Genomic DNA, 13,957 nt, shown 5'->3' on the forward strand with positions numbered 1-13,957 from the left:
TATATATACACGTTGTAATATATTAATGATGAAACAAAAAAAAACGCTTCTGTATCGCAGTTGCAACAAGAAGAGTACGTAAAAAACAAAAGAATATGCTTATCGTGCTATACCATTGCGTTATGATCATAGAATTACTAACGAAATACCCCTCCGGTGGAGTTTTCAATCATGAATTTTAAGCATTAATATTATATTTAATGAAATTAATATAACAAATTATGTTCTCTTATAAAATATTGTGGAGAGCCTCACACAGACTATATATATCTAAATAAATTATATTATAAAAAGTTACACTGTAACACTCTTTCGATCGTTGATTTTTCCCCTCACGTTCCGCAGAAAAGAAATACATTTATCATCGAATAATCCAATTGGCATCTATTTCAAACATAAAAAGTGTCACTTAACGCGTCTCGCTATATCTGTCCTCGACGCGGCGCGTTCGCGCATTCGAATGTCCCGCCGAGACGGTGCGCCAGCGAGTAAGCTGGCGCGTCACAGGATGACGCTAGTGGCGGGCACATCCGCAGAATCAAAAAAGACAGTCGGGAAGTGTAACATCACACATCGATTCGGCGGCCCGCGTTGTCAAGCCCGAAAAAACTTTCCTTTTCCGCGTTCCTCCTTGGAGCCCGGCCGTGCGGCGTCACGACTGCCGAGCGAGTCGCGCCGAATTCGAGCCGCGTCTGTCTGTAAACGTGCGCGCGTTACGCGTGTGGTGCTGTGATTGTAGTGACGGCCACGGCGTACCACCGTTGGAGGCCGATGGAAACGTGACTGTCTTCTCGGTTATGCGGTGGTTCCTGTCACGAGCAGCGGCAGTGGCAGTGGCAGCAGTGGCAGTGGCCCTTTTCTCGCACAACCCCCGTCTCGCGGACGTCGCCGTGTCGTCGACGAGGGAGGCAAGCTCGGCGTGCTGATAACGCGACCGCGGCGGAGGTCACTGCATTGCGGTGAGTACGTCGAACTCTTGGTACTTCGCTTTCGCACTTTGACTCTCTTCTCGCATCGCCTCGTATCGCACCGTCCAGCTCGGCACGACACGGCATGGCACGGCACGCCTCGCCGTCGCCGTCGTCGATGGCATCTCGTCGCTTTTTATTCACTCCTTCGCGCGACCACCGAACAGCCGGGGGTTCGTTTACCCTTCGCCGACGCGGATACGCGATGAGCCGGTCGTGGCGAATTTTCCGTTCTCGGAGTGTCGCGTCGCCGATTCGCGGAACGTTCTCGGAATCCTGAGAGTTCGTGGAGTCGCCGAGTACGAAGACGGCAATTGCAGGAAGTCGTCGTCGTTCGGAACGACGAACACCAGGAGTGCTCGTTGAGCCGGTCGCGGGGAGAATTCTTTGTGCGTGCATTTTCACGTTCGCGCAATCTCTCGCGATCGATTGGTATTTGAATTTTAAGCTTTTAGAAGGATAATGATTACGCGAACACACATACACAACGAAGCTCTCTTCGAGGCGGGCTGCTCGTGATATTACAAACGTGCGTGTTATTGCGGAGCATTTTAATCCTCGGGTATCGCAGCTGTAATGTTGTCTGCGAGCAATATTATGGAATATTCATTTATTTAATGAATTTATACTTGAGGGAATATTAGGGAATAAAAAATCAGTGTTTCATTAATACGAAAACGTCTAGATAACTTGAACTTCAGCAGGCCGCGAGGATGTGTGCGTGTATGCATGCGTGTACCTACACAAACACATATGACATACACAAACGTAGATACATTCGTTTAATTAGTTATTTAAAATTTCATCCATATGTGTACGATGCATTAGAATGCATTTTAGTATATCGTTAATAGCGTGCATTAAGATTTATTAAAAAATGTTGCCTTTCTATATAATTCAATACGGCAAATTGCTCCGTCGCGGCGTAATTCCATCGTCCACAAATATTTTTCGCGCAAATTAAAATATTATCGTTAGTGGCGTTAAAATAACATGCGACATGTCGCATTTCACCTTACGATGAATACGATGAATGTACTTAGTTTTTATTCATCAATCATGCATTATTAATTAAGCCGTGGATTTAGATCGGGCGATTATTCGTATTTAATATGTTTCCAAGATCTGTCGTTCGCTCAAACTAATCCGGCTGTAAAAATACGCGCGAAAGTAATCGCGAACTTTCCGTTAACATCTGCAAAATTTATACGTAACATGCGATTCATAACTTGTTAACTACTTCAACGTCCCGACTTCCTTTCCAATGGTTCGAATAATTATAGATTTCCTATTTATTACGACGTAGCGCTGTAAAGCCGTTACGCTTGATACTTATCGCATGACATCTCTCTCGGACGCTTTTCTCGTTTTGTGCGCATATTTTCTCATTATAATATAATATCCTAGAGAGGAATTCTTGAACCTCATTACATTATGTCAAGCGCTGGCGTATTTGCATTACGTCAATACCACCATCCGATGCTCGGTCTCCCGTATGTAACGAGTGTGTCACGTGTGGATCCATCAGCGGATCCAGTATTAGCGGGTTCGACCGTACATCGGCCGCAGTAGTAAAGCTTTTATTTTAGCCGGCCGGCCGGCCGGTCGACGCGCCACCACCGCCACCGCCAGACGGCGCGCTTCCGCTTTTTGTTTAATTGGCGCGCGATCATCTCGCGCTTCCTTTGAGTAAGGGTCACATTAATAGTTGTCACTCTTGAAACACTTGTCTCACGTGAGATACACAGATACTTTTGTTCAATCTTTTTATGCGAATTCGATCTTATCGATCATGCCATTGTTCTCCTTAGTATGAGATCGTAAAAGAGTGAATAATTTTGCAGTATCCGGAAGCGATCATAAATCTTTTCCTCGTGAAAAGTGAACATTTCCATATATTTTCAAGATGAGATTCTTCACTTTTCACGAATTCACGCTAAGGATTTATAATTGATTCCCAGAATTAGATTCAAGTTTTTCAGTTAAATTATTTAAAGGTTATCGTATAAAGAGACTCTAAAACTCTAGGGACATTTCTGTACAAGAAATCATTATTTTATGCTGGGAAATGAATATTGAAAAAAATAATCTTTTAGAAATTAAAGGATCTATTTTTATCAATAGTATTACAAATAAATGTATAGGAAGGTTTTTTTAGTGATTAACTCGAACCAAATTGAATTGACACTTTTAATAAGTAAGACAAACAGATGCCTTTTTATGAACAATAATCAAACGTGTCCAGAGAAATTTTACATGGAGAGAATATTATATTATAGTCCTTTTATAGAGATATTATATATTATAGAGAATATTATATTATATTATAGTCCTTTTCATATAAATTCTTTTCAATTTTACTATGTTTTTAGTAGTCCAGGAATAAACAGTCAGTAAGGTTTCTTATCTTGCTAAGAAACTTGACTAGAAACTAGCAGATTTCGCTAGAAACAAGTATTTTAATAGTACATTTGAATCTTAAAATTAAATAGCGAATATGAAATAAAAGGATAGTGAATTATTGTAGAATGTGAATTTACGGGAAAATGTGCAGTAGTCGGCACTTTGCCTGTTTCCGGCACTCCTGCGTGGATATTATCAAGTATTCAGGTATATAGGGATTTAAAAGCAAATGAATAAATAAATACCATGATAAAGTAATAAATTGCCATGTATCTCAATATTTGATAGAAATCGAGCAAGAGTGTCGAAAATTGGTGAGTATTATAACGAACGTCGGCTACTGAATGTTTTCCCCTGTTCCTCGGTCACCAAATCATATAGTAATTTTTACTATGATATTCTCCCCATGTATTCGCGTTCACTTCAGGACTCTACGTGCGCGCAGCGTATTCCGCCTTTTCCGCTAGAGTTTCCTTCGTGTCGCCAACCGCCGTGAGTGAGCGTGTAAATGAGCGTCAGGAATGCAGACTCTCGTGCGGGAAACGATCGTCGTGGAGTGTTAATTAACGTCGCGCGCGATTAACGCGCATCCTTTGGTACGCGTAATCGACGCGTCGTGTCTCGTCCGAGTAGCTGTTCCTATTTATCGAGACGCCGGCGTCGCGTCGCGTTAACGTTAACGCTCGGTGCGTCATAGCGGCCTGGATTCGTTATTTAATTCGGCCAAGGTTCGTCGTGTGTGTGTCGTGAACGGGATCGCGGTATATCATGTTAATTAATAAACGCGCGCGCGCGCAAGATGGTAATTAGCTGTATTTTTTTGTTCGACAAGACGTCCGCTCGTGCGAATATCCTGAGAAATGGAACAACAAGATGGCATCAACAAATCGGTGAGCGAACAGGTTCGCTCCTTTTATTCGCGCGGCAGTTAATTGCTCGTTTATCGTCTTATTTCTTGCGACAACTCGATGCCACTGTGTCGCGACGATCGTGCCTTGCGCCGCTTTCGACGCGACTTAAGGATGTATTGTCCATGCGTACATGTCTCAGAGACAATGTGAACATTTTGAAAAAAATACATATTCACCTATATTGCATGTAAAAGTGACACAAACAATTTGACGTCCCCGAGTCGAAATTTTAGCCCCACCTTTAGCCTAAACTTTTCAACATCTGTATATCCAAAGAATCGATGTAGAGAGGCAAAAATTTAAAAGCTAGGAATAATGCAAAGTGAAATAAATAGACTGTAAAGAAGTGAGATTAAAATATTGATATTCAATTCTGTCGTATATACAAGGTGAGTCACCTGATTCTAAAATATCTCTGTCGTTTTTTTATTTTAGAGGGAAATATATAAGAAATAAATTGTAAATATAAGTATTGCGGTCAACCAATTTTTTCAACCGCGGAATTTATTTCTCTTACAAGCTTTCCTATAATATAAAAAACAATTATTTCAGAATCTAACATTAAGTGACACCCTGTATATATACCATAAATTTTTATACGGAAATAGTAATATTAACATATCTTTAATTTTTCTAAGTTCTCTAATTTTTGCCAAAATTATACGGACGATACATCTTTAATCTGTTATCCTAGTCGCGAAGTAAATCGCGAAAATTCTAATGGTTGCCGAATGACACCGTTAAAGTTTTCTATATTTCCGAAATACGCGTACACGCATTTATGTACTCTTTAAGTTCGTATCACGCTCTAGCGATTGGCGACTGCGTTCGCGTCTACAATTGTCTCCCGACCAGTCTCCAACAGCCAGCTCTTCTGATTGATCGCGAAAGGTAATCGTGGGCGAAAACGCGAATGTAGACGCAGTCGCCAATCGCTAGTGTGATACGGGCTTTACGTGCTGCGGGAATCAGCCCAGTGCGGAGCAACGCTCGCTCACGACATTCGCGTCTGTAAACATATCTGTTCGGGACATCTCCCGGGCTGCTTTGAGGGAGATTATTTTCTCGCAATTCTCCGAGTTCAGTCGCCGGTAACCTTTAATGGGTTAAACGTGACATTGACAATACTGCTCGTAGACGCACGCGCGTGGTCGTGCAAGCCTCAAACGTCGGGTCTTTGATCGCGATAAAACGTGAAGAACGTTGCTCGTAAATATCGGACAGGGTGCACATCGCGAAATTATGTCGCCGGACGAATCACGTACCGCGGCAGGATGCCGATGGCGTCGTTGTGTACGGCAAAGGGTATAATACACCCCGGAGCATCTATTCATTCCCTTGCCTGCCCCTCCGCCGCTGCATCCTTGGACGCACGTTTCTGAATTTTAATCTAAATTCTTGTTTAGTTCGATGTCCACCCCTGCTTCCACTTTCCTTCTTTCTTTTTCTTCTCTCCCGGTATTGCGTCGAGCTTTCTCTCGTCGGGGAATTGGCCTTCCTCCGCCATTTCCTCTTTCGATTGCTATTGAGCGTCCAAGTCGCACGAGAACCGACGCGTGTTATAATTACGAGAATTCTCGGCGAGCTGAAAGAATAAAAGATTGCGCGTCGTTTGTTTCCGATCAAAGCCTCGAGTATATTCCCGCTCGTATGTGGAAACCGCGTTGCTGTTCGCGAGACGTCATCCGCGCAGTCCGACAGGGAAAAATTTGATTTTTTCTCTCGTATAATGGTTTTAACGTTTCGAAAGGTGCTCTGACCGCAGAGGGAAATAGTGGGGAAAAAAAAAAAGAATTCGGGGAAAATTATTGTACCGAATATGGAGGGCGCGGTGCTGTAAGGCAGTGGTTTAATTCCCGCAGCAATGTACCACACATCGCACTGCCAAATGTTGAAAATCGGTCAGGTTCGGCGTCTCGTCTATGTATTTACACGGAGAAAATATTATAATCTTTTTCCTTCATATGAATTCTTTTCAACTTTACTGACGCAGGAATAGACTGTCGGTGAAGTTTATCTTACTGAGGAATATACACGCGGAAGGAATTTTACAGCAAAAATTACTGTCGAATTTCCCGACCGAGGAATAGAGCGGCATTCTATAGCATTTTATTGTCTTTTCATTCCACACGTGCTACTTTTATATTTTTGGAACTGAAAAGTGCTGTTAGAAATGTTGCTATATTTCTACTATATTCTTTAGGAAAAATAGACAATCTATTTTTATTGACAATCTATGCACTACTACAAAGATAGTAAAATTTAAAAAAATTTACATGGAAAAAGACTCGTAATATTTCCAGTGTGTGGTGAACTTCGTTATAGTGGACATGGCAAAATTTTTAATAGCATATTTCACAGTTCCTGATATATAAGTAGCACGTATGAAATGAAAGAATAGCCAATTACTGCGAAATGTCGATCTGTTCCTCGGTTACAAAATTCTACAGTAATTTTTACCATGAAATTCTCTCTGTGTATGTATTTTTTGCGTATACTTTCGCGTGTATATATCTGATTGAATCATCGATGAAAATTGCTCCTGAAAATTCCGCAAAATCCAGAGATCGTAGACACAAGTCCACAGGTTTGATCTTTATAAATAAGAGAAAAAGAGACGACTCTCCTGATTTTCAATTATCTCACTTTTTACATCTGTACGCAAATCTGTGACGAAGACAGATGTATAGAATTTCACTTCGACGTCATTATTAGCTTTCCGCGGTGAGCAAAGTTGCGCAGCGCGAATCTATATTTTGCACACGTCAATATATTATATTCGCCGGCGCAGTAATGTACGACACTATTAGCGCGAGTAAAGTGTCTCTATTTCGTATCACGATACACCGACGCGCGTTGAATGGGCATTAAGAATGCGCGGCCGAATAGCTGAAAGGGCCCCGAGTGAAAAGGGACGAATTAACAGGCAGCCGGTGAACGTAACTGCAATGAAATGGCACGATAAACGCGCTAATACTGTCGACTCGCGCGAGTCGGTGTGGAAACCGCGGAAACTGGGAAAACCGATAGACAGGGGGACGCCGCGACAAAGCCGAAAGTTATCCTAGATTACAATTTAGCTGTATACAAAGCGGTGACGTCTCTGATCAAATGAGTTATTATGCTGCAACGCGCGACGATCAGCTGCAAGACAGTGGACATGCGCTCTCTCCCTCTCTGTCTTTCTGCCGACAATCGTGTCTCCATTGTGCGCGCGCGAGCACGATGTTGTTTGCGTAATAAAGTTGCCGAAGTGACCTCACCCGCTTTCACCGGAAAATTAGTTTGCCATCTCGCGTTCGTCATGAGTAGAATTGTGAAAGTCCGTTCCTTTTATCGAGAAGTTCTTTTGATTTAATCCTCCCATCCTGAAACGAAATTATCAAACGACATCACAGATACTGTAAATACGGCAGCGTGTAGAGTATAGCGAAGTGAAAACCGACTAAGAAGAGATGCATAAGAGAAAAGAGATTGGCGTATTTTTTTTCTTAAAATTTCTAACTTACGCGGAACACATGCATTTTTATCGAACAGAAAAAAAACTATCTGGTCCTGGTGGCTTACGCTGTAATAATACGTAATAATCCGGGCAATAATCCGTCTGGTATAATCCATAATTTTCCACAACAACAGACTTATTCGCAATTAATCATAAACAGGTAGAATGTTAAAACGATAGTTTCGCATAAATTTCGAAATATGGGAGCTAGGGCGAAGTCGGCTTCGCTCAATAAGGCAGCATAACTAAATTAGTTCCTACTCCAATTAATTCGTTAATTGTCGTCGATGCAACTAATACTGTTGATTAATGTAGCAGATTTTCGTGTAATCCGTGTTGAGCATTCGTTAAGTCTATAAAAACGCGTGAATTCTGAGATCGAAGAGACCACGACTTTTAAATTTATTCCATGGTCCTGATCATCTTGATCCTAACTAGTTAATTGATTTATACAAGACGATGTTATCTCATGTCTTTGTAACGCAGTGAGTTAATCAAGATCTTATTAATAATAAGGATTAATCCTCCACATATATTCATATTTTTGGGACATGCAGTACTCTCTCAAAGTGAGTCAGATGTTTCTGATTGAATCCGTAAAAGCACTATTTTGCAGCATATATTTCGAGTATGTATGGATTTACACAGTGGAAACACTCGCAGTTTATTGCTCCGTTTTATTTCTTACTGATTTTGATCAATGGGAAAAAATTTTACTACGAAATCTATAATATACAAATTTGTTATACATTATCCCAAATCTAACTTTCTGCACTTATGAAATTAATGGCTTCTATGCGCCTTATGTACAATGACACTGTGTTTGTAGAGTGTATTAATAGTCGCTGCTATTAACTGACCCTTTTACTGAAATTTTACTGATTGCAATGCTATACTTGTAACTAAACCACCAGTTATAAATATAACATTTCAGTGAAAAACATAGTGATTGTACTTTAGAGAATGCAATCAGACACGGGCAACTTTGAACTACCACAACTTATTGAGAATCGAAATTTTTGGATGTTTTTTTTTACAGAAAGATATAGATAAAACTCAGCCGTCGGATAATTAAATAAAAATCTGCAGACAAATTTTAAATATCGCGATATAGAAAAAACCCAGATGTAAGAAAATAACGCAATAATTAAATCAGAATCTGCAGATAGATTTTGACTTGATTACGCTATTATCTTACGTCTGGACTTTTTCTATATCGAGATATTCCTATTATTAATGGGATATTAATGGGCTATTTTTAAATTTTCCCGGACCTTTTACGAAAGTTTGGTGAGCGATTGAATATTCGTTCAGGTTTCACAGACCCAACATTGTGTGTACGCGGAGGATTAATAATTAGTACCCTATTAACCTTCCGTCAGTCGCGGGTCTTCGTGGAAGAAAAATGGAAATTTCATGAAACATTTTCTTAACTAAAAGAAAATTCCAACAATCTTAAGAAACGCAGCCTTGTACCGTTCTTTATAATTTTAGGTAGTTATTTTTGATAGAAAGACAAAAAAAATATAGCATATATGATTCTAACTTTCGCATACAAAATCGCCCATCTCTTAGGTAACCGCTAAGAAAAAGAACTAAAAAAAAGAACTTTGGTATACGTAACTACAATCACATAGATAAATTATTACTATAAATTATTATTATAAATTATTATAAATTATTATAAATTATTATAAATTATTATAAATTGGTGAAGAAAATCATGTTTTATTAAATTTTACGACAATATTAATGATGATAACATTTATAAGTATATTACTACTACTATTTTCGTGTTAGAAAAATTAAGAAATATGGTTGGGATCAGAAAAATTATAATTTTAGTTAAATAAACAATTTTTTCTTAGTGCGCAACTACTAGAAGATTTACATAACTAGGAGCTGATACTATTATTATGTACAGTAGATCGTAAAACGGTTTAAATACAATAAATTTTAGAATGTAGTCGATGGTCCAATGAGAGAACTTATTTCTAAATAATTCGTTTTCTTATCGGACCATTAGTTACGCTCAGCAACTTCATTGTGCCTAAACCATTTCGCGACTTACTGTACAAACCAAATAATCGATTGGGATCCATATTTATCCGTGGAGTGAGTTTCTAATCGGGATCCTCCGTCCGTGTTGCGACCGTTGCTTTCATCGAAATACTAATCACACCACCACTACTGTCGTCGTCATTGTCGTCGACATTGTCGTCGACGACGAAAGTAAGCGTTTTTGCGTCGATCGAGCAAATTTCAAGATATCCGTAGGCACGATCACGTCGGGAATTCTCGCTGCCAAATGGAACAGCAATAATCCCCACAACGGCTTAAGAGCATTCCTGGAGGCGCGCGGTTTTTCCGATTTTTCTCTCGGCCATTGCGACTCACCGTGTAACACTAATACACGGTACGTGCTCGGGCCGAACAAAAGCGCCGTCTCTGGTCTCCTCATCGGGCGCCGACACGACCCCGTCGTTACCCCACGATTGTCCCGGACGCATCCACGGAATATTTATCAACGCCCGCGCGCGCGCCACGGCTGTCCCGGGCCGCAGCGTCTTTAATAACGGCCGCGCGATGCAAGGCCGTATTGATTTTGAGGCTAAGGTGCGCCGCAAGTGTGCAGCCTCCGTGTGTGCCAATGGATATTAACCCTCGGACGCGCGGTCCCATCTAGAACGTGCATGGTCGCGCTGGCGTACCGAGTATCACGATGTGTGTGCCATTGTACGGAAAATTAAACCCCGCACGAGCAACTGGGAGAGCGGGAGACGCAGACGCTACGCCGTGCGCGCGCGCGCGCGCGCGATACCGATCGTGCCGGCATTTGGACACTCTGAAAGGCTTACGTCCCGCGAAAATTTCGATCGCTCGCGACCCAACTGTGCCGTTCGCGGCACATTTCGTTTTTAAGTTTCGATGCGCACGTATGTACTCTGTAAATTCCTCGGAGTGGGACCTCGCTCAAAACGAGCAAGAGGTGGCAGTATTTTCACTCGAAGCAATAGTGAAAATACTGCCACTCGAAATCGCGAGTGTGAATGTTTCACTCAAGCCCGGAGTGGATTCTGACTCCATATGAGCGAATGTTTCAATCGATTAGAGCGAATATGTTTCTCTGTGACGTGTGTGGAGTATGTCAGATTCACTCTTCAGTTTCGAGTGAAAATATTCACTTGACGATCCAGTGTTGGAGAATTTACTCTGTATTAGTGAAAAATCACTCGAACTCGAGTGACTCGGGTGGTCACTCTATTTTTCGAGTGAAATTTCACTTGAGGAAATTTTCAGTGTGATACCGAATCAAGCAATTAATCGGAATCATCATCTGGGGAAAGTGACGCGATATTTTTCAGACCAAATGCGCACGAAATTTCGTACTTTAGGCAATAAGAGCTCCCGTTACTCTATTTCCTTATCGCAACGCATTTCTGGGCATTTTTATACGACGACGTGTCGTTTATCACGTGCGTTGATGACGCACATGAACGGGCGCGACGGCGTGCTGCGCGAGATCCCGAGTGGAGTGGCGTTCGTTTCACGTTCGTACGTCGATTTGCTGTCGTGCTAGGGACATTTAAAGTTTTTTAAAGGGTGCTCGGCGCCGCTGTCGCCGCTCATTCGCGAAACGCGGCGACGGCGCGCGTAGCGCATTGTGATACGTCGCGCCGCAGCCGCGCACTTGACACCTCTCCCTTCGAGAACGGCGGCGCGTTCGACTAAAAAGGAACGGCGCGCAACATTGTCGGCGGGCCTCAGTCAAACGATTCGCCGCCCGTCGATATCCTCACGTGGAGAAGTCGTGGCGCGACGTGAAATAAATTGCGCGAATCGAAAACTGCGAGACTGTTTCGCCTCCAACGAGATGACAATTGGCCTAAGTTGTGCAAGAATGATCCGACCAAATATAGTTGAATAACAACATATTTTTATATTAACATTACCTCTTTGCGATTTCTTTATTTCATTTCGTATTATTCATGACTTTTCGACTTCTGTCTTTCTGAATCACAATGAAACTTTGCATACATTATTTTGTACACTTTAAGGTGCATGTATATAAAAACTGAAATTTTCGATATTGTGGTTTGCAACTTTTTGCTAAAGATAGCAATATTATATATTTTCACATTACGAGTAAATATACTTCCGAGTGGCAGGATTACGTTATTAACGCATCGATAACATATCAATAACGTTTCTAATGTCAACAAAACGTCATTGACACACTGGGAGGAAAAATATCTAAAATATCTAAAAAATAAAATATATTTCGGTGGATATTAATAACATACTTACTTAAATCTAAATTATTTTGTTTAAACAAATAAGAATAATTACTTTCGTGAAAAACTAAGATTTTCTTAAAGTTTTACGAAAATGTATATTATTTAAAAAATATTTTACATTAGCATAAAAATAAATATACTGTTTGTATATCTACCAAAATAAATATTTACTTGATTTTTTAGGCTTTCGCGGTATCCATGCATATTAGATTTGGTTTCCGGGTTTGAGCCGCATGGATTCATCTTTGTTTGATTTCGACGTTTCGCGAACATTTCAGTCCACTTCATCAGAGAGGAACGATAAATATTTACTATTTCTTTTCTCACTGTATTTGACAGTATTTTAAACAGTGCTGTTACAAAAATATACGATATTGCTATCTTTAGTAAAGGAGAGAAGATAATTTAAAAAAGCATACAAATTTTAATTTTTGTACACATATTTTATGTATGCAGAACGATGTATGCAGTTTCACATTGCGGTTTAAAGAGGTAAACATTTAAGAGAATCAAATATAATATAAAATCAAGTAAACAAATTATAAAAATATAATGTTAAAGTAAAAGTACGTTGTTACTCAACTGTGTATTACAATTAAACACCATACGTTTTCACACAGAAAATTAAAAACTAGCGTATTTATAACTTTCAGTGACTTCTTGCAGGGACTATACCGGCAACACCTTTAATCCTTACAAGTTGTTGCAACTTACACATTCTTGTTGTATGCTTTTACATACATAAAAATATGTACATGATACATAATTTTTAATCGTCTTTATATGTATATTAAATTATAAGTCACACACGAATGCTCGCCTGATTGTTTACCGGCAATTATATGACACCGCGAATGACGAGTTCTCGATCAATAATTGACAATCATACCGGTTCAGCCGGGGCGTTGACTATGTCGCAACGTCTGGGCTGTTCTATGTGGGATATGAACTGCTAGTCGCGTCGCTCCACGCATTCGGAAGGGGGGGAGGGAGGAGGGGGATTATAATGGAAAAGGATCCACGGAGCGTTTCCACCGCCGCGCACCACCGTTGCCGTTCGGCGCCGCGACATTCAAGAGCTGCATAAAAACGCGTCGCGCGCGCCCGCGCGACGTGCACGCGGGGCGCATACTAGGTGTCCGCGAGTTCGTCGTCGCGCGGAAAATTGCATAATGCAAGCGCCGGTGAAAATGCAGCCGGGCGGCGTTTTTATTTTCGTCGTCGGCGACGGCATGTAAGTTTCACGAGCGGCGCGTCGGATTTGTAAGGACCATCGTAGGTACGCGTAGCTTTTCTCGATTCCGTCGCAGCACGACACACATACACACACACACACACACACACTTTCTCTCTCTCCTTCTCTGTCTCTCTCTCTCACCCTCTCTGTCTGTCTGTCTCTTCCTCTTCCTCTGCTTCCTGCTCTTCCTCCTCCTCCTCGTTCTCCTCCGCGTGCTCCCATATATTTCGCGCGCTTCGCAAATATCGCATCACGTCGCCGGCGCGAACTTACGTATGTACATGCCGAAAATTGGAAATATCGCGCTGTTTATTATCGGGGACGATGTATCAGTCGCTCCCACCTCACGGAAACAGCGTTTTACCGATTTTTCAGGGGAAAATTGGATACCGTTGCTGACGCGCGACATAAATAAAATCAGATAAAATATCGCCCGTTGCCGTTCGTTTCATTTCCATCGTGCCTTGCCCCGGCAACCGAGAATGGCACTCGACGTTTCCGTTTCGCGATTTCTGAATAGCTAGCTAGCTAGCTAGCTAGCTGCACTCCCCGCCCGTTTAGACGCCACGTGATTCCTCCTCCATCTCTCTCTCTCTCTCTCTCTCTCTCTCTCTCTCTCTCTCTCTCTCTCTCTCTCT

General features: G+C 41.4%; 1 protein-coding gene across 1 annotated transcript in view; it reads left to right on the top strand.

The window, feature by feature from the left end:
* Positions 1 to 543: 543 nt before the first annotated feature.
* The window catches only part of LOC116848111 (methionine aminopeptidase 2-like), a 94,626-nt gene continuing 81,212 nt past the window's right edge, over positions 544 to 13,957 (top strand). The window contains exon 1 of the transcript XR_004378907.1: positions 544 to 959. The gene's annotated coding sequence lies outside the window, so the exon portion shown is untranslated. The remainder of the gene's footprint in view (positions 960 to 13,957) is intronic.

This window comes from Odontomachus brunneus, unplaced genomic scaffold, assembly GCF_010583005.1.
Source record: "Odontomachus brunneus isolate Ranch 3 - 2012 unplaced genomic scaffold, Obru_v1 Obru_scaffold_090, whole genome shotgun sequence".
In the NCBI taxonomy this organism is placed as follows: Eukaryota; Metazoa; Arthropoda; class Insecta; order Hymenoptera; family Formicidae; genus Odontomachus; species Odontomachus brunneus.